This window comes from Falco biarmicus, chromosome 8 (assembly GCF_023638135.1).
Source record: "Falco biarmicus isolate bFalBia1 chromosome 8, bFalBia1.pri, whole genome shotgun sequence".
In the NCBI taxonomy this organism is placed as follows: Eukaryota; Metazoa; Chordata; class Aves; order Falconiformes; family Falconidae; genus Falco; species Falco biarmicus.
Genome location: NC_079295.1, coordinates 62973788 through 62998641, shown reverse-complemented (window position 1 = coordinate 62998641; position 24854 = coordinate 62973788). Strand labels below are relative to the sequence as shown.

General features: G+C 41.2%; 1 long non-coding RNA gene across 7 annotated transcripts; it reads left to right on the top strand.

Annotated features, from left to right (window-relative positions):
* The first annotated feature begins 32 nt into the window (after positions 1-32).
* Positions 33-23628, top strand: LOC130153549 (uncharacterized). Of its 7 annotated transcripts, none has more exons than XR_008823444.1 (5): positions 33-120; positions 789-1024; positions 4371-4442; positions 5727-5876; positions 18059-18873. It is a non-coding gene; the product is annotated as an uncharacterized LOC130153549 (long non-coding RNA). The 7 variants fall into 7 exon arrangements; XR_008823443.1 differs by lacking the exon at positions 33-120 and adding an exon at positions 173-348; XR_008823445.1 differs by lacking the exon at positions 33-120 and adding an exon at positions 179-217.
* Positions 23629-24854: the final 1226 nt, after the last annotated feature.

Sequence of the window (24854 nt, the reverse complement as noted above, 5' to 3'; positions counted from 1 at the left end):
GGGGGCGGCGGCGGCGCATGCGCGGGCGCTGGGCGGGGCTGCAGCTGCGCGCGGCGCGCGGCGCGGCGGGACCAGCCCGGCCGGCGGGACGGCGAGCGGTGGGACGGTGCCGAGACGCGAGTGCGCCTGCGCGGCGCCGCGCGGCACAAAGCGGCGGGGGCGGGGGCGGGGGCGGGGGGCGTGAGCGTGAGCGTGAGGACGGTGCTCGCGCCGCGGGGTGAGGGGCTACCGGCGCAGGCGCGTAGCGGCGCTGCCGGGATGCGGCTTTCCCGCCCGGCGGGTGAGGCGCGGTGCCGCGTCCCGGCCGTGGTGGGGGACGGCTGGCCTCGGCAGCCCGCTGGGCCTGTGGTGCGTGAGGCGAGCGGTGCTGCTGGGGGCTGGTGCCGCTCTCAGGGGGCTCCGCTTGGTGGGGCCGGCGCGGCCCCGCCCGCAGCCCTGAGGCGGGAGCGAGGGGCGCTGCTGTGAGGGGGCCGCTGGCCCGGCATAGCGGCGCCAGCCCCTGCGGCCTGGGAGGGCCGTGAGGGCAGTGGGGCGGGCCGCCCCCGCTGTCTACTCTGGGCGCACGGGCACGGCGGGGGGCTGCTGGGCATGGCTTCGTCCGGGCTGACGGGATTTTTTCCCTGTAACCCTGAGCGCGGTGCCCTGACCCTTCGGGATCAAAGCAGCGCAGGGTTGGGTGCTTAGGAATACGTCTTTTCAGGCCAAGCGTGACCATTAAACATTCTCTTGTTTGTACCACTACATAGTGCTTACATTAAAAAGACTGTGTTGCATTTCTTCTCTTTCAGGTTAAATTGTTATGAATTGTTTTAAACGCTTCTTGGAAGATGATGTATTATAACCTGTTAAGAGAAAAGGAGTAAGTGAGGCACAGCATAAGCTTTCAGCAAACTGGTGATGGGCCTCAGCTGCCTCAGTGTCCTCTCACAATTCCTTTCTACCTAAAGGAAAATATGTCAGTGAGAGAGAGACAAATAAGATGCAATGAAAAGGAATGAAAGACATGCATCTGTGATCTGTAATGGTTTGTGTATTTTACTGTGATTTGCATCTTAAATTATAGAAGTACTAGTCAATGCAGGATTTCCCTTGAGTAACTTCCGAAAGACATGAAATGATCAATTACAAAAACGCACTTTCATTTAAATGGGTCAAAATTTGGACAAAATGTGCCCTGTTGAAATTACCAAATGAACAAGGACTTTTCCTAGATAATAGGTGTTAATTGTCTTGCTCAGAGTTTGCCTAATACAGAGTCTAAATTGTTCCATTCTTGGCCTACTATTGAAGCAAATTAACAATTACGTAGTGAGCAAGGGGAAAAGAATGTTTGCTTCCGTAGGTCAGTCTTGGTTTCTTGGTGTCATACTCTCCTTCTAGATGTTACTTTGTTTGAATGACCTAACCCAGGTGCGTTGATTTTTCCGCAAGCATGTTTTTTCTGGTTTTATGTAGGTCTTAGTTTTGTGCTTAAAGTTGTAGAAAGAAAAGTGTTCATGGGAGAATTATTGGTTTCAAGAATTTACTTTGTAACACATCTTCCTTAGTACTCCCAAAATAGTCTTGAATAAATAAATGCAAAGAACACGAAGCAAAACATCATCTCTCGTGTAACTTGCCCAGCTGAAGTTTATTTTCCATAATAACCGTTGACCTGGCATAGTCAGATGTTTTAAGACCACATTTAGCTCAGTTTTCCATAGAGATAGTGAAATTCTTGATGAAACTTGAGTAGGTTACATCTTTGAACTCATGGTGTCAACCTTACTGTTAATTATGCTTCTGTCTACAGAAAGTAACTAATTACCGTTATTTTTTACTTCCCACAACATTCAGAATGATCTGAACCTGCAATTTTGCTACTCTATGCCTTACTCTCGAGAGAAGAGAGTGCTTCAGCACCTTGTCAGAGTCTAACTGTGACCCAGAACAAGGTGGTCTCTGCTCTAGGCTGGCACTGGTGGCAGCCCCCTCTCAACATTATTCCCCCTCTGTTGCCAGCAAAAATGAGTGTTCAAAAAAACCTTTGTACTTGAAAAATAGTGTTCTTTGCTGCATCTGTACCCTTGTCCACTTCTTCACATGGATATACAAATGTTTTGAGGTGGCATGGCAAGGGGTGCGTGAGGTCAGGCTCAGAGAAGGGGCTGGGTGAGGAGGGAGCTGCGGAGGCAGGCTAGTCCAGCCTTCAGCTGAAAGCAGGGCCTTGCTTTGGGTGATCACTGTAACTCTTGGCCTCTCTGTGCGGACAGTGGATCCAGCTGAGAAAAGAGCGTGTGCTTGAAACAGGGCAGGACTGCATTGCCTGCACCCGTCCCTGTTTCTGCTATAGAAAAGATGGAGTGAGAGGAGAAGCAAAACCTCAGCAGCAGCAGGAAACTTAACCTGACTTATTTGCTTATAAAACTACAATCAGAGTCCTGTGATGTTTTATCTGATAGGTGTGGGGAAAGCACAGCTAGTGTGGATTAGACAGGGCTCCTTACAGATTACAATAGCAATTGCTGCTGTCTTCAGAGCAATTGTGATGGTTCCCAAACCCACCCTTGGGTCAGGATAGTGCTGAAGTGCTCACCTAAGAAAGGAACCCTTTTTGTTTAAATAGACTCAGTTGTAGTTCTTAACTGCCAGGACAAATGTAATTTTGGAAGGGGTAGGTGATTAAGCACTGCCTGCTTGCAGCTGAAGCCTTGTCATTGACTAGGAGAGAATTCAGGACTCTGCACAGGAAATTCAGGCTTCAGTTATGTACACACACAGAGAAGGGCGAAATTTTGGTTTCTATCTCCATCCTAAGCATTAGTTCTGTATTTTATCCTCATATTGTTTTGAATAGTCTGTATGTGAATCAGAAATCAGATCTCATTCCTCCCTCCTACTTGAGAGTCGTAATCAATAGTTTAGAGAATCATGGCTGCTTTTCTCTTCTTTCTTCGATAGTTATCTGAGCCTTCAAAGGAGAAGGAAATAATGAAAGAATACCTGCTCTGTTGCACAAGTTGGGGGTTTGTCAGTATGTCAGATATACAGTAAGATTAAACTGTGAACTGTGAGATGGCAGTAATAATACTTTGTATTTAGTATGTGAATGTAAGCCACGCTTTTGTGTGTGTGGTTTGTAACTAAGGAGATCGACTGGGTGTGACTGCCATGATGAGTCAAGGGTGGTTTGTACTGCTGTACATGATCCTTACACTAGAGTCAGTGACAGGTGTTTGTATGTATGGTATTCCTTGAAAAGGTTAACTAGTCAAGCTGACTGTACTTAATGTTTACACTCATGGAGTTGGTAGGATTCTCAGCTTTTTCGCAAAACCATCTATAGTGCCAACTAATTTATGTAACAGTCTTAAATGGATCTCAAACTCATTGATGTGTGTGTTAGCAATTGCAATAATCTTATCGGTTACCGCAGCACCACGATTTCCATCATAGTATGACACATCAGTCAGTGTTTAAGCTATGCAGATTTATATTGCTGCGCATTGTACAACTATGTGAATGTAGTGTTGATTAAGCATTGTAGAGTAAGGAACACGTATATTAGTTTTCTTCACACTTATCTCTCTCTGAATATTTTACCGGTTCTAAATTATCTGCCAATGCATGTGTGAAATGTCTGTTGCTATGGTGTTTTAATACTAAATGCAGGATTAAAAGGCTATACAATATTGTAATAATGAGTTGCCACTTTTTGATGTAGAGCTGCCTTTTTTTTGTAAGCAAAGAGTATAGACATTGGTGCTTCAGTATAGAAGTCAACTGCCCCTATGAGGAAAGGGGAGTTTTCATGATCAGATGAAGTCAGAAGTACACATCATGTAATCTCTTGCATAATCAGATACTGGCCACTGAGACAAACTATAGCATGTTTTGTGTCTTTATAGTCCCATTCAGTCCAGTAGATCCCGTGATCTTTAGGAGAATGATTGCAAAAGATGGGAACTAGAAGACAAGCTATTTATGTCAGGTATTCGTGTTTAAATCAGCATGAAAAAATATTATTTCTGTGTATTTGATTCATTCCACTGACAAAATTAGTGACATCAGTAATACCACTATCAACAGAGGGCTGCTGACAAATGGCTTCTGTAAAGGGTGGAATCTCATTATTAATCACCTCACAAACCACAAAACATATTACTTGAAATTTACTGGTTCATAATTCACTCTGGTTGTGTAGAGAAAGCAGGAAGTGTACAGGCTTATTGAAAGAAGAAGTTACAAAGTAACTGAAAATCACATTTTCAAATCACTATGGATACAGATATTTCATAGTCGAGGATCTTTAAAAAGCTAGGAAAAGAGTGCTCAATCTCAAACATTTAGGTTTTAATATTTTGCAACTATTTTGTGTCCTCTCCCCGCAGGAGTGTGGCAGTGAATGCTGTTTTCAGCTTGTGCATTTGTCGCCCAGCTGGCTGGGCAGGAGCACTGGTGAAGTAAGTATAGCACATGGCCATATTCCTCCTCAGTTCTGAAAATGTTATGTATCATCTAACAGTTTTAATCTTTAGAGCACTTGACAAATACTACCGCTGCCAGGACAAATACTACCACTAACGTGGCCAGATGGACAAATACATGCTTTCAGCCCCGTTGAGGAAACAGATACTAAAGTTAACTAACTTTCCAAACATGACAGGCGCATTTAGAGTCAAGAGAGTAGAGACCCCAGTTCAATAGATACTTGGGCAAATGCTTAAATTCCTTCCTTTTAAATAAATAACGTAAGCGTCTGTGAGATGTCCTGCTAAGCTTGTGCTAGGCGGCTTTAGGCTTGCTGATTGCTGGTGTGGTGCTCCCATCAGCATAGCTCAGGTTACAAGTACTTTGGAAAAGCTCTCCCGTTGTTCAGTCCTTTCCATAAGCTACATTTAAGGACACAACAAATTATTAATACATACAAGCAGTTGTCATGGAGATAATATGATCCAAAGTGGTTTTTTTTTAATAAGTGGCATAAACTTGGCACATCCCACATGCCTTGTACAGACAATTCCTACATAATTGTTCCTGGGTTAAACATAGGATAGATATATATCTTTGCTTTTCATGCCAGCATACTATGGAGAAACCACTGTTCCTGGCTTTCAGATGGTTGGCTTTAGGAATCTGAAAAATGTGGGACTTGAAGATATGTGGGGTTTTTTTTTTCAAGTCATAACATCTTATCAAGGGGCTGCACTCCTCACTTCTGTGAAATCTCAAACACAATGTGACAGCTGAATTATGGCTAAAACATCTGCAGGGTGTATTTTCTCTCGTCATCTTGGTGCATAGACTTAGGGCAAAATGCAGTAACTAATCCAAAAAAAAGCAGCTGGCTAATGTAACTGGGAGAGGCTTCAGGGCCGTAATGAGGATCGTTTTCCTTGGAACAGGACTGCAATCCTATTAAATGCCTATAAATCCAGGAGGACTGAGTGCCATACCTGAAGACTTAAGGATATTAAGCCTGAGCTCTCCAAGACGTTTTGCCATGCTTATCATAGAATTTCTGCTCTTTAACTGTGCCCTTGTAAAGTAGCACACAGTGCGCTTCAACCAATAAGTAGGACTTTTACCTTTAGGTAATTCTGTGTCTCTTCTTGTCTTGTCCTGGAGATCCTGTTACACTGAAGCCAGGCAACCCCCAACTGACATAGCCATTCTGTAGCCTATTTATTTGAGCAAATGAATGAGATTTTCTGCATCTTATAATTACTGCATTATTTTTTTTCCAGATGTATACTCTTCAGTTAATACTATGTCAAAGTTACTGTCCTAATGACCTTCATCTGGGCCAAGCAACTAGAGAGTTAAGCTATAGAAAGACAGCAAAAAAGGACTGCAGCAAGAAAATGTGACTTATTCATCCCATGCTTTCCTGCCAGGTAAATACATGGTTCCTTCATAGCACTGCCAGTATCTTGTAGTGAAGGAAGCCTGAACCCAGTTGGCATGTGCCCGTAAGTTCTGGAAGTGTGTTAATATAATATCCATATTGCTTTGGAGATGTTACAGATGTCTTGCATGACAAAACTGCTACACACAACCTGCTAAAGATGGCTTAGCTGAACTGCTGCCTTGCCCTCTAGCTCAGCATTAGCCCTCAAGCTCAGTTCCAAGCAGTGCTGTGTCCTGGCCACCACTTAAATGCATCCTCTGAATAGAGAGATCGAGGAAGGAAAATTTCTTTTGAAATCTATTTGTGTATGTACTAAAGGACAAAGGAGAACCACGATATTCACTGCACAGGCACACTTATTCTTAGATCATGATTTCACTTCACTGTGGTTAACAAGTGTATTATTAGTAATAGCTAGTTACAAATAATAACCTGACCTTATTTTTATCCTAATACTGAATCAGATTTCATTGTAATAGATGGATTCACTGCTGTGCTTTGCTCTTTGAATATTATCATTCAGAATTTCAGTGCTTTCCATCTTAGGTATTAAAAATAGGTGGCAAGTTGGATAATTATTATTGTTCCAAATCTTGTTCGCAACCTTACATAACAGTGTTCTCACCAAAAGCCTTATTTTAAGGGTGGAGTGGAAGAACATGCTGTAGCAACCTGAAATTATTTGCACTACTGTAGCTGGGTTATACAGAGCCTGGATGGAACTGTCTCTTCTTTTTTGAGGAAACCTTGACAGTCAGTTTAACATTCATGAAAATAAAAATGCATGACTGCCTCAGCTTTGGCATTATAAAGTCCTGTGTTGTCAGCATACCTTCGTCCTGAGCATAAGCATCTTTGGTAATCCTATATTGCCTAAGCAGAAACTACTAGTCATGCCAACTCAATGACAGTCAAAATAGTTGTGAGTGTAATAACAGTAAATATATAAACATGCAAAATGAAATAACAATGGTAAATTACTTGGACAGAGAATATCCCCAGGTGGATGGAACTACACTTGATAAACCTGAGTTTCCTCAGCTTGATAAAGCTGAGCTTCCTCATTAGTAACACTGTGTTCATAGGCAAAGTACTGTCTGTTTCCACGGACTAAGACTATTTATCCTCCCAGCCCTGACTTTCCCCACCTTTCCTCATCATATCCATCAAACTTGTATGACTTGGGAAGGATGAAAAATAGTTGGGAAGAGGCAGTGGTCAATCCTGAGGACGTTAGATACCCCCCTTCAGCTGTAACAAGCTCCCCAGCAATCCCGGTGATCACAAGCCTTGATCTCTTCTATTTGCACAATACTTTTTATTTTTTTCATCTCCTGTTTCATTGCATGCTGTGACCTCCTTCTTCCTTGATTGACATCTTCTTTGCATCAAAGCTGGCATCGTTCTTCCTGATGGCCATTCTTCTCCTCTATCCCTTTTCCTGTGCATAACTTCCTTTCTTCCCCGTTTTCAGCCTCACTGGATCAGATTTAGCCAAATGATCCACAACACCTCATAAGCTCTGGAAATGTCAAAAGCAAAACTGAGAGGCTTTTCTTTTCTCCCTGAGGCTGTGTATAAGATAAATATAATGAAAATAAAAAATACACTATTATAAATTAGTAATAAAAATCTTGCTTTTGGCAAAAGAATGAGAAATGACCGTGAAGAGTGACCCGTTAATTTCACTGGTAGATGGTAATGCCATAAGTCCCAACATTTCAGCTGGAACCGAAATCTTATTGACAGAGCATCTAACTTCCTTTTTGACCTATGTAGCATTAGTGGTAGCTATTGAGTGCGTTCACAGGCAAGGTGACACACTCCTAGTACTGGCTCCAGAGTGAGCTATATTGTATTGCATGTCTGTCATGCAGATGTTACATGCACACAGCTGTTAGAAGCCCAAGCCAATAAATCCTTAAAGTTTGCTGGGCTTGTGCTGGGCTGCCCAAGTGCCCACTGAACTTGAGCTGTGTTAGCTGAATTTCACTCACAGGTGGGCAGTGCATTCAAAAGCCGTCAGTCTCTATGTGTTCAAAGACAGGGGCCGGAACTAACCTTGCTTGCTGCTGTGGTACACAGAGACTTTCCTGCAGGACTGCGTATCTAGTACAAGTATAATGTTAATTTGTACACTTCACCAGTGTGGTTTTCCTCCTCAGATTACAAACTGAAAAGATCAATGAAATTATGACTGTTGTTATTGGATGAAAAATTACTCCATAATTAAATAATTGTATTGGGTGTATTATCAGAGAGAAGAACTGGTTTCAGAAAACTGTCATTAACTTGAGCAATTAGAATTTTTCAGTTCTGTAATGAATGTATATTTGTTACAGGACTGAATGAGTAAAGAGGCGATGTGAGGTCTATTACAACAGTAGCTGATCTCAGTTGTGCCGAATGAGAGGGAGGAGCTTTTCAGCTTCACAAGGGAGCTCTCTGTCACAGAATTACTGGCCCAGTGCTTTGGAACACTGCACAGCAAGTTTAATTTTGATTCACATTTTAGTATCAAAAATAATCTTACAAAAGCCTGGCTCAGCTTCCTCAGAAGAATGTTTATTTCAGAAACAGCACCTTCAAGGCACCAAAGCTATAATACAAATTAGCCTCAACAGCTTAAGTGTGAAACCTACCATTCTTCTGTTGCAGCTGTTTCTAGATAAAGTCACTCAGTGTACCTTTTCATAAATTGCCCGGTCTGTCCTGACTATAGTTACACTTCCCTTAAAAAATGTTGTCTTATTACAGCAGTAAATAATTCATACTCATTCTTATAGTAGACCAAAAAACTTTATTGGTGTAGCTACTACTGCTCTAATTTTTTGACAGTGTCCAACTGGACACAGTCAGGCAATGTACTAAAATCTATCAAGAATTACTCATGTAGATTATACACCAAATGAAAGAATTTCCACAATAAAGGTGTGTACATTATAGTAGCCTTGAGATAGGGCTGACTTCTTTCAAAACAAGTTCTTCTGGTTTTATGCGACTATTTAATACGCTTCTGTGTTCAAGAAAATAACTCTTGCTCTTACTCTGTACTATTAAACCAGTATAACAGGAGGCGCCATGGGCTGGTGAACAGATCTGGAGACAGGAGATGTTTCTTCTATCTGTTTAAAGATTTTCAGGGCCATTTCAACTCCCGCTTCTCCTTCTGTAAAGTATTACAGCTACTATTAATTTTGCTAGTTAAATGAGCAGATTTTTTAGACTTAAACACAGTTTTCTTAAAAATATACCTTTAACAGAAAAGTCATAATTATTAGGTGAGCAAGCTCATTATTTTCTTATGTCTGTGAATGAAAAAGCTTCTGGGCAGTGTTACTGAATGCAAATATTTGCATTTTGTCCATCTGTTTTAAATGTAAATGCTTTCTACATATCATCCAGAAGAAGAAAAAATCCCTTTTAGAGAGGATAGCCTCTCTAAAAAATACTGACAAAGGATATTTATAATGTGGGTTTTCACTGCATTTCTGTACCCTCTTTTGCCCCAAAAGATTCTGCAGTGTTCAGTGGCTTCTAGGCATTAAGGTAATTTCACTTATCCTGAAAATCAGCTATATCTAAGATGAAATCAGAACGACAGTTCTGGACAATAAGACTTGTAGGTGCAGGAATGACTAACAATTTATCCACTTAAAACTACCAATACATATTTTTAAAGTAGGTGTGCTACCAGCAAAGTACAACTTACTGTCAAGTGAAACGGTGTATGTGACAGATGCTGGCAGTCTGAGTATAATACATACCTGTGCGTCCAAATCACTTCTAGTCCTCTTTTCTTTTTTTCTTTATGATGGAATTGAGAATTGTACTTTTTTGTTTTTGTAATTAAAGGGTGGAACAGATGGTGAGAACTTGAAGAGCTGCATCCATTAAATTAATGTAGAGAATGTCTCCACATTATAATTTAATATAATGGGATTTTACTTCAGTGAAATAAAACTATACAGTCTAGTGCTTGGGAATGTTTGCTATATGAGAACCTTCACTGTTAAAAGATTTCACTGAGTCATGGTATGACTCTCTGCCAAATACCAATCATATGACCAACCCTGTTAAAAAAGGGTGTTTCTTCGTGCCAGTATATTTCACATGCCACCCTAAAGTCAATCTTTTTTTGACTATACACCTGTGGATTTTATGTAATGCCAAAGGGGGACAATGTAATCAGACTGCATATGTTTAAAAAAGAGTAGACAGGAACAAGCACAAGCTAGGTGGTCTAGTATTGGTGTCACAAGAGGGGTTGTGTTTGACATGATTTCGGGGGTAGACTTAAGGCAGACAATCCACTGGTAAAAGCAATGAATGTTCTGCCAGTTCCAGGAACAAAGATGCTACTCTTCAGATGGCAACCAATTTCAAAAGTTCAGAGAACAAACTTCCTTGTTTCTGTTGAGACAGGGGTTTTAATTACTATAGTTAAGATAGAGAAAGAAAATCCGAAAGCAGAGGCGTGAAATTTTATAAGCAGCAGTGGACACTGCTAGGTTTTCCTAAATCTCAGAAAATATTTATACTTAACTGTAAACATTTGAGTGAAACTTGTCTAAGCTACATTTTGGAAACCCTGTGTTTTATTATTGAAATGGTTTTTATCCATGGAAAGTTACAGCAAATGTTTTGTACTAGTGATTCTTTACTCCAGCAAGCTCCAGCTGTAGATACATAATACTCGTCTCTCACGCAGCTCCACCATGGCTAGCAATCAATACATTGTTTTCTGCATACAAAGGCTATTCCTCTAGTAATCGGACACTGGGATAGAGATGAAATCATTATGGAAAATAGTACTAGAAAGAACAGAAAGAGTCGCAATGGGCCTAAGTGTTTCTGCTGCAGCCCTTCCTCCAGCTAAAATACACTACAGATTAACTTGCCTCAATAAGACTACTGCATAAGAAAGTTAAAGGGATGAGCACACATTCCATAGAAAGTTTAAATTACACTTCCCTCCAGTGTAATCTGTGAAATCACTGTTACGCTGCGTGGGAATAATTGAGAGGTCACAGAGGATTATGTGGGCATTTATGTTTCATTCTGTCTTAAGTGTGTTCAACTCCAGTGATATCAACAAAATTGTTTCCGTCTTCAGTAATGCTGCATTTGCTTCTGGGACTTAAAGAATAATACATTTATTAACTGCACATATTGATCTCAGGTTTTCAAATTTGCAGCATTCATTCAACTACTGAAACTCCTTTTCAGACATACTGAAGCTTCTCTACTTGGTATATGGAAATGAAAAACAGGATGGTTAATAGTTTGAGAATATAACACATCCCACCTCTCTCGGAACAAAGCAGAACATTGCTTTAATGGCAATGGGTTTTGCCAGGGAACCTGACATGTGGTGCTTAAGTCTTTGCCTACTGCTGCATGAGATGAAATGTATCACTCTCTCCTCCCTGTTTCCTCTTGCTAGGGAAGGAAAACTTTCACTATACTTCCTCTGTAAGCTCTCAGTGGAGGAATGGCTCCTGCACTGGCTGTTTCTCGCTTCTCAACTTTAACTATTAGCTTATCCTTCCTCCCCTTCAAAAGGTAGGGACTTCTGGTTCAGAGAAACATTCATGCAGTTGAAGTAAAGCCTATGGTGTTACTGAGCAGTTTCTCCTTTGGCATCATGTGCTCTTCTAATTGCAGCAAAACGCATTCTATGAGATAATTAGCAGCTGTATTCAAGTGTCTCAAGGGAAAATTCGAGTTCTGAATTTTGAGAAGATGTTTGTATATCTGATGTAATTTTGTCTCATCACAGTCTGCATAAGCTTTCTATGCAGCAGAACAAAGGAAAGAATTAACCAATGAGTCCAAAATACATACACTAGGAAAATAACTATTTTGTTTCAACGGCTGGCGCAACTTCTTCTCCATTAAGTCTAAAGAATGCCATTGAATAGAGGTTTAAGAAGTACAACTTTTATTATCAGTAACACCCCACAACTAACAGTAAAGGAAATCTGTTTGAAGCAAAAGTAACACTTAATATAAGCTTTGTCTAACACACTCTCTGACAATCAGTCTTTTTCACTTGGAAAATACACTTCTGCAGTTGAGGAACTGTGATCTGTTTCTTAAACATTTATCCATATATGCAATAAAATACTTAATGATTTTGATATCCTCTGCAGAAAAAAATTAAAAACAAGTAGATAGAAAGTGTTGGCTGCGTGGTTGGTCTGCCTGTGCTAGATCTTCTTACATACCCCATGGCTGGTGGTGCCGCCATCTGGACATGCTTTCAGCTGAAGCATGAAGTGCAATAGATATTTCTGAATTCAGTAGTTATTTCCATATTATTTACAGGAGCACCTTTTTTTCCCCAGTGTTTTTCCAGAAAGGAGGTTCCTGCTTGTGTTATGATTTCCTTTTTCAGTAGTGTTATATTTGCTAACTCCACAGAGTGGCAGGAGGCATACAGCATATAGGCAGATAATTACTAATTTTCCAGGGGCAAAACATTTAACAGCAGAGATAAATTGTTTTATCTGGTCTTCTCTGACCACCCTTCTAAAACCTGATAATTGTTTGTATCTGAAAAAACTGCGCACATTTCTAAAAGAATTCAAACACCAGTTTAATACCAACCCTAGAATAGCATTGTCTATCAGTAGCTCTCAGTGGGCTTTGCAAAGTCAATACCAGTTCACAGATGAGGAATCTGACTTGTTCAAGAATGAGATTATTTACCCCAAACCATCTCAGCCAGCAGCACAGCAAGGAACACAATCCAGATGTCTTCTAGGCTAGTGTCAGATCTAGTTGGCTATTTTTAATGGACAATATTTAATTACGTGTTCTTGGAAAATTTGCGAGCTCTGCCTCCCTTTCACAATTTTTTTATTTTGACCCTCGTAGATATTCTTTTTCTTTCTGGGATCTCCAAGGTATGTTGTTCCATCTCCTGAGCTGGGATGTAGTGAATGAAATCTGCTTTTCTGAGCTCTAACTAACCCCTAGCCCCTGTAAGCTTTTTCTGGATTTGGTGACTTTAAGCCCCCAGTTCCCTACTTAACCTCAAAATACATTTTTAGATAGGATTATATGGGAAAACACATTAGGAGAGGAAGAGATTTTAAAAATAGCCTAGCATCTAAATCTCAATATAATCTCTTCTAACTGTCCCAGTATTTGAGCGCAGAGCATGGAGCTGTACTAGCCGAGTGATGGCAAGGACGAGCCATGTGTAGGATATACACTTTACAAATACTAACAAATTTATGAAGCATTCTAAAGTTTGGTCACACCCCAGTGATGTCATTAAAGGTTTATCTATTGTAAATCTGCTTTCTTCAGAGGGCTAGTGTGGCTTTTTCACACCCACACGTGCTAACCCATAAACCAGCTGGTACAGTTAGTATCTGTCAGTCAATGCTTTATTAATCCTGCCACAGCAGGGACATCGCTCCTGCACAAACAGGCTGACAGCAAATCACAAGTCAGAGAGCAAAATCAGAAGGGCTGTGCTATTCTCATGCTTAAGTTTTAATAAACAATGCAAGACTAAATAGGAAGACATGAAGATGTGCCCAAATTGTCCTAATTTTGATAGTGTGACATTTTGTTGCCATGAAATGTTATCCAAAACTTTGTTCGTATTTCAAGATTTTATACCGTAATTGCTGAATTTAAATAGTTACCATGCTATAAAGCCACAACATAAAAGAAATATTTATTTAAAACTTAAGCATAACAATAGCGCTCTTTTAATCAAATATTTTTTTTTACATTCCAGACCTTTCATAGCTTTCTACCATGTCCTACTATCTATGTTAGGGAATTTGTACTTTTTTCCTAGCAACGACCGTGACCGCCTGGAAAACACAACAGAAGAAAGCTATGAAAAATTTTATATACGTGACAATAAACAGGAAAGGTTATCACAATAAGAACTGGAATTTGCTTCCTAATTCCTATAATAAACAAAGGCTTCTAGACTTCACAGCTCATGAATTCTTCCAGTTTCCTTGTTGCATTAGCTTTGCTGCTCAGCAAGATTCTTCAAATACTTTACAGACACTTCTCAATACCAGATAATGTAATGATTAAGCAGAAGTTGCTTCTCCCAAAAAAAGCCAGGATGGACAAGAGAGCCTCAACAGTACTTTCCATGTAGTCCAAATAATACAGTTTCTGTATAACCCAGACTCCTACCAGCTTCAGTTCAACATGTGGAACGGCAGCTTAGCTCGCCTCCATAGGTATTTTTCTAGTTCCAGCTTCTTTTACTGCCTCTGCAGGTAATTTATCCCCAGTTCACACCCAGGGAATACAAAGAGTCAGGGATACTGATACCTCTTGAATGAGGCTGTTAATGAGTAACTGTTCATCTTGCTGCAAAGCCATCATCAGTCAAGGCTGGTAACAGAGAACAGCAAGATAAGTATAAAATACTATGAATTTTCTGTTAGGTTTTCTTGTATGTAATTTATATTCTTTAAGTAGATCTTCCTCCCAGAAATGCATGTTTGCATGTTTTCCTTAATCTTACATTATTATGCAGATTCCTCATATGTTATCTTTGTATACTAATCCCTGTAGCATGCCATTAATTCATAGTACACTCAGTTTAGAGAAACATAATTAAAACATAACTACAGTATCATAGCTATGCAATTACTTTTCTTTTTTTCGTTTTTTTCTTTTTTTTTTCTTAGTCATCGTAGGGGTTTTCAGTTGGTAAAGCGAAGGCTGCAGTTTTGTGTCCTGGGTGAAGCAGCCCCTCTTTTCCTTGTGCCCCTCTCAGCCTTCCCTTCCCCTGCTACTGTCTCAGTGATGCCACCACATCTTGATGAGGCTGTCATGCAGGAAAGGGATCCAAGTTCAAAATAGCCATCTTTGGTCAGGTTATTTTAGTCCAGATTAAGTCCTTGACCAGGTTGACTCCGCAACCCCATATGCAATTATGCCAGCACAGCCTAGGGAAAGATGTGGAACTGGAAACAAACAACATGACTTTGGGCTGCAGAAAGCAGAGCTGCTGCCAAAATAAACATTCATCAAGCTGTACTGAATACTTGTTTTGAAACAATTTTGAAATAAAGTTTCAGAACACATGCAGATGAAACATGTTTAGTTGTTGGGATAAAAGGCTACAGCAAAAGTTAAATCTGGCTTCTAATTTTACAGAATTACAGATACAAAATTAGACTCTATGAAGTCTAAAAAGATGATTTCACAGTGAATATTTAAAAGTTAGATATTTAACAATAAAAAGCATTAAATAAATATTTTTAAATCCTTCATGCCTGTCATCCTGTCCACCAACCTACAGCCTATCACCACTGCTTAGAAGTAAAGGGGTTTCCTGGGCAATGGTGGACCACTAACTCTAGGATTTTCTCACATCACTGTGAAAGTACACCAAAACCAGCTTTTGGCTAAAACGTCCCTTCTCACTTTTCCACACTAGCTTTATTTTTGTTAATGATGCTGGGGCTGGAAAACGTAAGAAACAGAGGTAGCTGAGAAATTATACCCTGTAAAAATCCATTATTTAAAGTTTAGCAGATAAAAAAATACCTTTTGTTCAAACTGTTTTTCATCTGCCGACTGTTTTCCCTTTACATGAAAAAACCTGAACTAAAAATAATCCTGTTGGCTGTTCCAGTTCAGGAAATTTCTATGAGCCAAGTTTTGTTGTTTTTTTTACTGGCTGTTATTCCAAGTGTAAGTGGGCTCAGCAATTGCTGACTCCACAATAGTGACTGGTTTTGTACAATCTTCATTTACTTTCTTTTATTTTTGGAAACTATGACAAAACATCAAACAGAGCACTCAGTTCACTGTTTCCTAACATACCTGGAACAAAACGGCAGATGACCATCTGCCAGAGAAATGTTCTGTAATAATGCACAAACCCCCAAAGGATGTCCCATACTCCCTAGCTGGAGATCCTTAACAAGTGAAGTTTTTGGTGCTGGCGTTTAAAACCTCCTGTAAAATACTAACACCATTAGACAGGAAAAGTAGGGAGGTATCAACATGTGAAGTTTCTGAGGTTGGATCCTACATGCCTTTCCTCTCCCTGCACTTATTCTAGCTACAGGTGTGTAGTCTCCAGTTCAGCAGTGGCATTAAACTACAGGTTGGTCATCCTGCTATGAAAGTCGGTGTGTACATGCTTGACTCCAAAGCACTTGTAGTTGAATGTGTGCTCAGTTGTTCTGTTAAATACAAATGAACCACTGGATTGAAGTCCAATTTAAAATACCAAAAGAGAAGACACCAGATTAAGAATCTGCTAACTTTGTTCTATTTAATTTCGGAAATACTTCTCACTCAAAATCAACATTCAGTTTTTCACTGCACTGATACTGATGAGATTCAACCCCATGAAGACATAGCTAATCCAGCATCAGTGTGTTGTAATTACAGTAACAGTTCTATGCAGCAATAAATATTTTAAGAAAAGCAGTTCTCACCTTCCCAAATCCTAGACCATTCTGACAGGCGTTTAAAACAGCACTTCTCACCTTTTTAGTAGTTCTTTGTTATTCTCTTTGTGCTTTGAAGGAGAATTTAATTTTCTTTCTTGTAAGAACTTGGCTTTCAGCTCTGGTAGGAATCTCATAGCAAGAAGTGAAATGATCTTTTAAGTTGTATTAAAGAATATTTTCTCTGAAAATTATATGCTGGCATCTAAAGATAATCTGTTATTTAACAACTCAGAGAGCCAAATACCTCCGGAGTAGTTCCAAGGAGAATACCAGCTGTATACATTAAAAATGGAGCTTGTCAGTAAAGGACGCAACTGATAGTTTCAAGACCTTGGCAACAAAAGATACTGACACTACGTCTGTGTAAAAGACATCCGTCCATACGGCACTCGTGTGTGCAGTTACCTTGAGATTTCTGAGGGTGAAGGCAAACACATAGCTTGTTAGAATGTCCTTGTAAGAAGGGGGACAGTGATGACATCTCTCCACAGCCTCTGGACCGATGGAAGAGATCCGGTGGATTTCAAAAGGCTCCACAGCCACACCTGCTGGCTGCCGGGCTCAGCACAGCACGGACCGAGTGAACGGTCATTTTTAGAGAAATCACTCTAAAGCAATGCTTTGTGCTGTTATCACACCATGATGCCCTCAGTATGTCATAAAGAAAAATATTAAGCATTTTTTTAAATTACTATACAAAGTGCTGTATGGAGGTTCTTGTAAAAACCTCTTTGTGGCCAAGCCAAACGTTCACCGAGTTAAAAACTAAAAATCGCATTTCCTAAGCTACCATAACCCATTGGCTTTTCTTTATGCATTAAAAGGTTATTGCATGTTTTCTGCTATTTTGACAGTTTGCTTTACTCAGCCTCTGTATGAGTGGCAGCAAAATGTTTTTTCTTCACTGTTCACTGTGTCATTTCTCCTCACTGTGCAAAGGACCAGATTCAGTGCTTTTCTATGATAAATTTTTGCCTCTTGAGGAGCAGGCTCAGCACAGCAAAGACTTGGCCGGTGTCTCTGAGTTCATTCTTGTGTAGGAGAACATATAATTAACATTTTGTGAGAGCTCTTATGGAACTTTAGGGAGACAGAGACTTTTAGGGACTTTTTAGGATATATTCAGGCTCCTCTAAATATCTCTGCTTTGCTGCGCACACACACACAAACCAAGGGCAGTTTGCAGTCTACAGGTGTGACTAGTTTACCAGAGTGTGCATAGTTATGACTTTGTTCATATAATTAGATTATTCATAAATTCAGATCATTAGGTTATTAAGAATCTTTTCATCTAGTTCTATTTGGTGTCTGTTCTCAAATTATCTCATAATTTTTTTGTCATTGCACCTACTTCAGTAACATCTAGGATGTCTGGATCTTATTCTGTTGCTGTGTAACCTAGTTCACAATTTTTGGCTCATCTTTCTGAATTGGCACAGCAGGTGGGTGGAAGGTGAGGTATTATTTTAGTTCCCAGTTCTAGGGTAGGTAAGGGCCCCAGGGTTTTACCTAAATTATACCGGAGAAAATATTCCCTTTAGGAGCACTGCTGGCTGAGGACTGGCCCAAAATACTCCTCTGATTTGTTAGATAGGGGTTATGAATGGACTATCAGGGTAGCTGTGGCAACTCAAGGCTTTTTCACTTCCCATGCTGCCTTATTCTCTCTACAACCAATGATTTGTCCTTATATCTTTATTTCCAGATTGCATTTATGCATGCTGCGCTACCCTTTATGCTTCTGTGGATGTGATTCATGTGCACAAACAGAGCCTGAAGTTCTTACAGTCATGCAGTTTTTGAGCATGGAATAGGAAACAAGAGACAGGTACCATAAGATCATCAACTTAGATCTTCTGGCCAGCCAGGAAAATGAAGCATCTCTTCCTCCAACATGTAATGTCTTCCCTGAACATACCAGAAGATACAACAGGTTTGCAGCCCAGCCCAGGTGGATTCAGGCTTCCTGCCAGCAGTGTTTCCAGAGCTGATTCTACTGTATCCACATTCACACGTCCCTCTTCTGCATACCTGAGGGATATCACCTGACTTTTAAGACTGCCTGCCTGGAGCTTCTTAAATTAAAGCGCCAGGGTGAGAAAGGTAGGATCCCTATCCCCATAAATAGAGACGTTCTTCCATAAGCAGTTTTGAACATCTGATTTAAGAGTTTAATTATTGCCTAACTGGGGTGATGTGAAGCATTTTCTGAGAATCTCTGCTTCTCTTCATTGGTTGTTGAGATGAAAAACAGGTGCTTCTAACCGAAAAAAAATAAATTGGATGTCTGAAATAGATGTACTAATGCCCCTCTAAATGCATAGGATGACACTGACTTCCTGTCTTATTCTCAAAGAACAACCTCTGTCCCTCCATTTCCATTTCACTTCCAGCTACCACAGCTGGATAATGGTGGCCACTTCTGAATAACGTCCCTTTATGCTGTCTCTGTGTGATTAATCTTAAACATGGGAAACCTAAAAGAAACCCAAATAAACACACTAAGAAAAAATAAAATCAGCCCTCCTGGAAGCTCTTGAAATGTTTCTGAAAGGATTTTGAAGGGTTATAAAGACTTCAGAGGAATCAAAGTACCCTAGTGGATAAACTCCTTTCCCTTTCTTCTGTCATACACTTCCAAGCTCCATTTCATTTGAAGTATTAAACTTAGTTGTCATAACTCAACACCTTCTGAAAATACATCTGTAACACAAAGTCAACCCATCATCAACAAATTCAGTGACTGGAGTTTTACACACATTTCTTACTACAACTGTCAGAGGTTTGGAAGGGCATAACAGAACCAGAGAAGGAAGGAGTAACGCTCTCCAATGCTGTAATTCAGCCGTGAGAGGAAGGCTTGGCCCCTGGTCTTTACTCTTCCCTGTCCCCCACGAATGAATGAGATCCTTCATTTCCCTCCAGCAACTGCGTTTTCTATTGCCAAAGAAAGAATGAGTCAGAAAAGCCTGCTGCTGGTGAAAGCTTCCCTGGTCTTTACTCAGCAGAGCGCTTCACACTTTTTGTTTGAGTTTTCCTGGTGTTAATAGGTTATTAGAAATGCCTGGTATCACCACTAGCATTCTGCATTTGTAAAAGAGCTTTTTGCTTGCCATTTATTTTAAGGCTTAATGAACAAGCTCTCTTTGGGCAAGAAGACATTTTAGGTATGCTCTTAAAAATTATATAGAGCAAGCTAATAAAAAAGAAAATGCATCTCAATTAGATTATTCTTCTTCCGTCTGCTCTCTCAGATCTTTTTATGACAGGAAATTGCCTATTGGATTTTTGATTCTGCTTAATGGAAATGCCGAAACCTAAATCCATTCCCGTTCCCACTGACATCAGGGGAAGCAAGATTCAATGTCTGAGTAGAACACTTTTTTTTAAAAAAAAATTAATATCTGCAACTGCATCTCAGTGAATATAGTAATCATAACATAAGTGAATTTAAATTAAACACTTAGGAGACTGTGGACTGGCACTTACATGTCTGAATCTCCTTGGCATTTCTGAGAATCCCAACTTCTCTAATTACCGATTTCTGATGTGCCACTTTCTTCATGCATGGCCATCCCAATTAAACCCACTGAACTCCTCATGTGAGTTAGGGTGACATACTGTAACTCAATGGGGTTTCTAACAGAAAATGGGGTTTCTAACAGGAAAAGGCATCTCCAGTAAGGCAGTGAGCTGGGGAAACCTTTTCCTTGCATTTTTAGGAGCTGGACTTCAGGAACTACCGTTCCTGAAAATCCTGGGCTCTATAAAATACTCTGAAGAAGAGGTATCCGGCTGCTTGACAAAAAGGACATTATGAACAGATAATAAATCAGCTGGTTAAAACAGATATAAAGATTGTATACCGTATTCTTATTCTTGTATCCACATGGGGATGGCTAAAATACATTAAAAATCCCTCACCAAAAAGCCTGCTATCTTCAAAACTGAAATGAATCCAGCTATGGAACACTGCTGTATTCCTCTCTGTGCTTCCTCTCAGAGAAGGATATGTAAAAGCAGGTCCTTCCCGCTGACTTATTCTGCTCTGTAAATTGTATTTGAGGTTTCAGAATAAAGGAATTATCCTGGCTTGTTAAAAAGCTATTTACCTCCATGTTTATAGTTCAACACTGCCAGAATAACTACTGCAGTGTACTGTTAATACTAAGAATAACAGCAATCAATACCTAAGAGCATGAAGGAGGGCATACAGACAGGAATTATCACTCCTCCGCTGTTCCAAACCTCTTCTACAGAATTTCATAATAGTAGGGGGACAATAACAGAATTTTATAAAATACAGAATAAAATCTTTAGTGGGAATTACACACTTGGTAAAACTTTCAAGTTACCATGTTCTTAACCATGTGTGCTACACCTCCAAAGTTCCATGTGGATCTTTCTTCCCTCAGTTTTACAGCATCTTCTCTTGCACTGGTCCTTGGAGCTCTTCAGACAGCCCTTGCCACTGACACAGCGGCTCAGTGCCAACACTACTGGACATTTTTGGTATGGATAATGTGGAAAATCATCTGCAGGGCAAACAGGCACAGGTTACCTAGGAACATCTTCTAGAGATTTATGAAAAAATTACAAATGATCTGTTTGATTTATGCAGTAACAGTGCTGTTTTTAAAGATAAACCTTGCCCTGCTTTCACTGAATCACGAACCAGAGTGCAATGGCTATCTTTGACCTTATATGTAGGCACATTATATGTCACTGTTTTAATTTAGCTTTTATATAATTATTTTATATGATTATATTCCTTTTGCTAATGTTGCATTGCGTGCAGAAGTTCATGTGCAGGAGACTGCTTCTCCTATAACAGCTGAATTACAGATGCCACACCTGCCCCAGAAAAAAGCCCCACGTATATTTTCCACATGTGAGGTCTTTTAAAGCCAGTTCAGGAGCCCTGTACCATCGTGTAACCACATAATAGGTATAAACACCATCAGGGGTAGCTCTCGTTTAAGCAAAATGAAAATCACATAGTAATTCCACTTTGTGTTAACAAAATAATCTCAGGTGAGATCACGGTGTATAACAAAGGAAAGGAAAAAAAAGAAAAAGGAAAAAAAAAACCCCAAACAGTTTATAAGAAGCAGGTTCTGTTTGCTTTAGAAGTTCTCAAGGCATGAAAGCATGGACTGAAAAAAAAAACTCCTGTTACTTCAGAATTGACTCTGTGAGGCACACAGTGCCCTCATTTCCCAAAGTCATCAATGTCCTGATCCTACTACAATTAGCAACTGCTTAATGTGGGTGATGTGCAAAAGAGAGCAGGATTTCTGCACAGTACACTACAGACTTCTGCACAGCATCCCACCCATCAACAGCTGGACAAACCAAAAGTGATTAAAAGAGATGAGACAGCATGAAGGACAAGGTGGGAGCAGGGAAGGATAAGCAAGCTGTTGCAACAGCAGGGAAGAAAGCTGCTAAGGTAGTAACACAATGGGCTGGATAAAGTGCTCTCCAGGCTATGAACACTGCTGAGCCAGGAATACAGCAAAAAAATTAACAGCTCTTTTCATTAGCTTTAAAAATAACCTCTTGGATGTATTTTACTTATACTAATAAATCATAGATAAGAACTGACATATGAAAAGAATCACATTTAAAACATGTACTATTTCACATTGAGGTGCATTTACTGTTTAATTTTTACATTACTATCTGTTGGTATTTTGAAGCAGCTTAAAGTTAAAACCAAAGCTATTTTTAACTCAGTACAAAAGTATCTGTCCTTTTAACTACCTTTTTTTCTTCCCTTTTTTTTTTTTTTTTACCTGGGGGCCACACTCTGTATACCACATCTCCTTAAGGCCACCGAGACCCAGGACATCAGTCTGCATTTAGATGTAAGGCCTCCACGTACAGTAACTTCCAGAGAAGTCGAGGAACCCATGTGGCAAAATGTGCCATTATGTCTTACTAACATAGAGTGGAAGTGGGCTGAATATACAGAATAAAAGTAATAATCCAAATTTATAACCTTGTAGTCTGACTACAAGTTATTGTACCCATACTTTGCAGAAGTCCAATTAAACCAGTGACCTGGCTAGAGGAAAATCCAACATGACCTACATCCAGATTAAAATTCTTGCAGGATTTTAATGGACTTAGGTCTAAACTCGAATATTAGCACGGAGCTTTTAGGGGAGATCTCCCCACTGCACTATAACAATGCTGAAATATCTTTATGAGGAAGTATTTGTAGATGATCCCTCTTCTGTTTAGGGATGACACAGAACTGGTATAATAAGTACACCACCCCTTTTGTGGCCAATGTGCACTGGGGATCGGGGGAAGAGAGCCAAAGCAGAGTGAGGTAATCCACAGCTGACAGAAAAGGCCACCTGGGGAAGCTGGGACAGGACACAGTGAGCCACAGCACTGACCTTTGTGTTGGAGCTGCAGCAGGGGAAGCCAGTTCTGCTTTCCCTCTCCCGTGGCCTGATGCAGCTGAGAAGAGGCAAGAGCTCTGGTCCAGAAGCACCCACAGCAACACCCACGCAGGATAAATAGTAACTCACCAGAACCCATACATATTCTTCCACTGCTTAGTTTAAATCCAGACTGATTTTGCCAATGTAATTTTCAAACGTCGTATCCAAATTTTAAATGTTTATTTTAATTTGACATCAAACCATTGAAGAAACAATTGTTTTCATGCTGTTGTGTGCACAAAGCAGCCTACAGGTCACCACATACCCTGGAAACCCTGCAGGTCTAATTCTGAAGCCATTTCTGCTTTGTTTCACACATTTAAAGATGCTAGCCTGTAGAAACTTTACATCTCTTGTTGTGCTTGACAGATTTTTCTGATTTCTCATGCAATATTTTAATGTCTGCTGTCTGTCCCCTGTCTTTATGCTTGCACTTCACTGCTGTTCCTGAACTTCCCCTCCCACTTTGTCAAGGATTTTGTACATCATCATTTGGTTTTATTTCTTCATGGAAGGACAAAATTTTTAATTTGAGGCACACAGTTCTTCACACATGTACTTACAGATGGTGTTTGAAGAGGAGTAACACCTGCAGACAGCAGCACTCACACCATCCTAAACGTTTCTGCAAGTACCGGAGGCTCCCAGCCCCTCAGCCCAGCTGTGTTTAAACATACACAGCGACAGACAAGAACCAGCTTTACACTCATACACATTCCTAGAGGCTTCTCCAACGCCCACCTTTAAATGCATACCACTTCAAATGCGGAATGAAAATTTAAAATTAAATAAATACGGCCCCATCTTCTAGAAAAAACAGGTGTGACCGGCGCGCGCGGGAGGGCCCAGGGAGTTGGGCTGCCGCACTGTTCCAGGACCGGCTCAATGGTGGTTCTGCCACGGGCCTGCGGCGCGGCGGGCTCGGCCCGGTGTCCCGGGGGCTGCGGAGGAGCGGCCCTCAGCACCCGCTTTTCGCGGAGGGCGCTGCTCCGGGGGGATGACGGGCGAAGCGGGCCAGGCACCGGGCACAGGAGCTGGCCTCAGCCCGCCGGACCGCGCCGCCAGGCCCCGCTGCCACGGCAACGGGCGGGGCGGGGCCGCGGTGACGTCAGACGCACGGCGGGGCGGGCTGCGCCTCGCGTCCCCTCAGAGGGCGTTTCCCGCCGGCGGGCGCGCAGCGGGGCGAGGGAGTGTGGTGTGAGTCCCACAGGGGCTGTGCTGCCGCCCAGAGGGCATCGCCGGGCTGGCGGAGGGGTAACTACTGCCCCCAGAGGCACAGCTGCCATCCCCCAGCTCACGGCTTTGCAGCTGTAAATGAATACACGCATAAAATTTGAGGGAATTACTTTAAGTTTTGGAAAATCCTGCAGCAGGTGGCAGCGTTCAGCCTGTGGAGAAGTGGGGGCGCTTGGAACAAGTGTCACATACCGCATGGCCGGCTGGTTCAGAGGGGAGAGGGAGGCCGTGTGGGAGCACCGTTGTGCTCATGGTTCCTGTAGGTTGGTGCCCTTCGGTAAATAAGGGCACACCTCACAAGTACAGTCAAAGGAGAATCTTTAATAATTTCCTGGTAAAATAAGAGGGTAGGTTGAGCAGGTCCATACAGGGATTTTTTTTCCAAGATGTGTTTTTCTTGAAAACCTGCACTGGGGTGGAGGCAGTGCTGTGCAGGGGGCGGGGGGGGGGGGGGGGGGGGGCTCAGGGAGTCTGGAAGATGGGCTGGGAGTCGGAGTACACTGAGGTAGCATTCCTAAAGAAATAGGCTGTGCGGGTGCAGAGGCTGCTCCTACCTCTGCTGCTGTGTGGGTTAAACAAACTCCATTCTCCTTTTTACTATGGCTCTGCTCACCTGCTCCAATATTGAAGTAAAGGATGAGCAAACCAATCATTTCTTTGCCACATGACCTTCTGGGTTACCTTTGTGTCTGGGAGAGTTTTGGCTGGGAGAGTTAATCTTCCTAGCAGCTGGTACAGTGCTGTGTTTTGGATTTGGTATGAGAATACTAACCATGATATTTTGTTCCTGGCTGCTTTGGGAAGAAG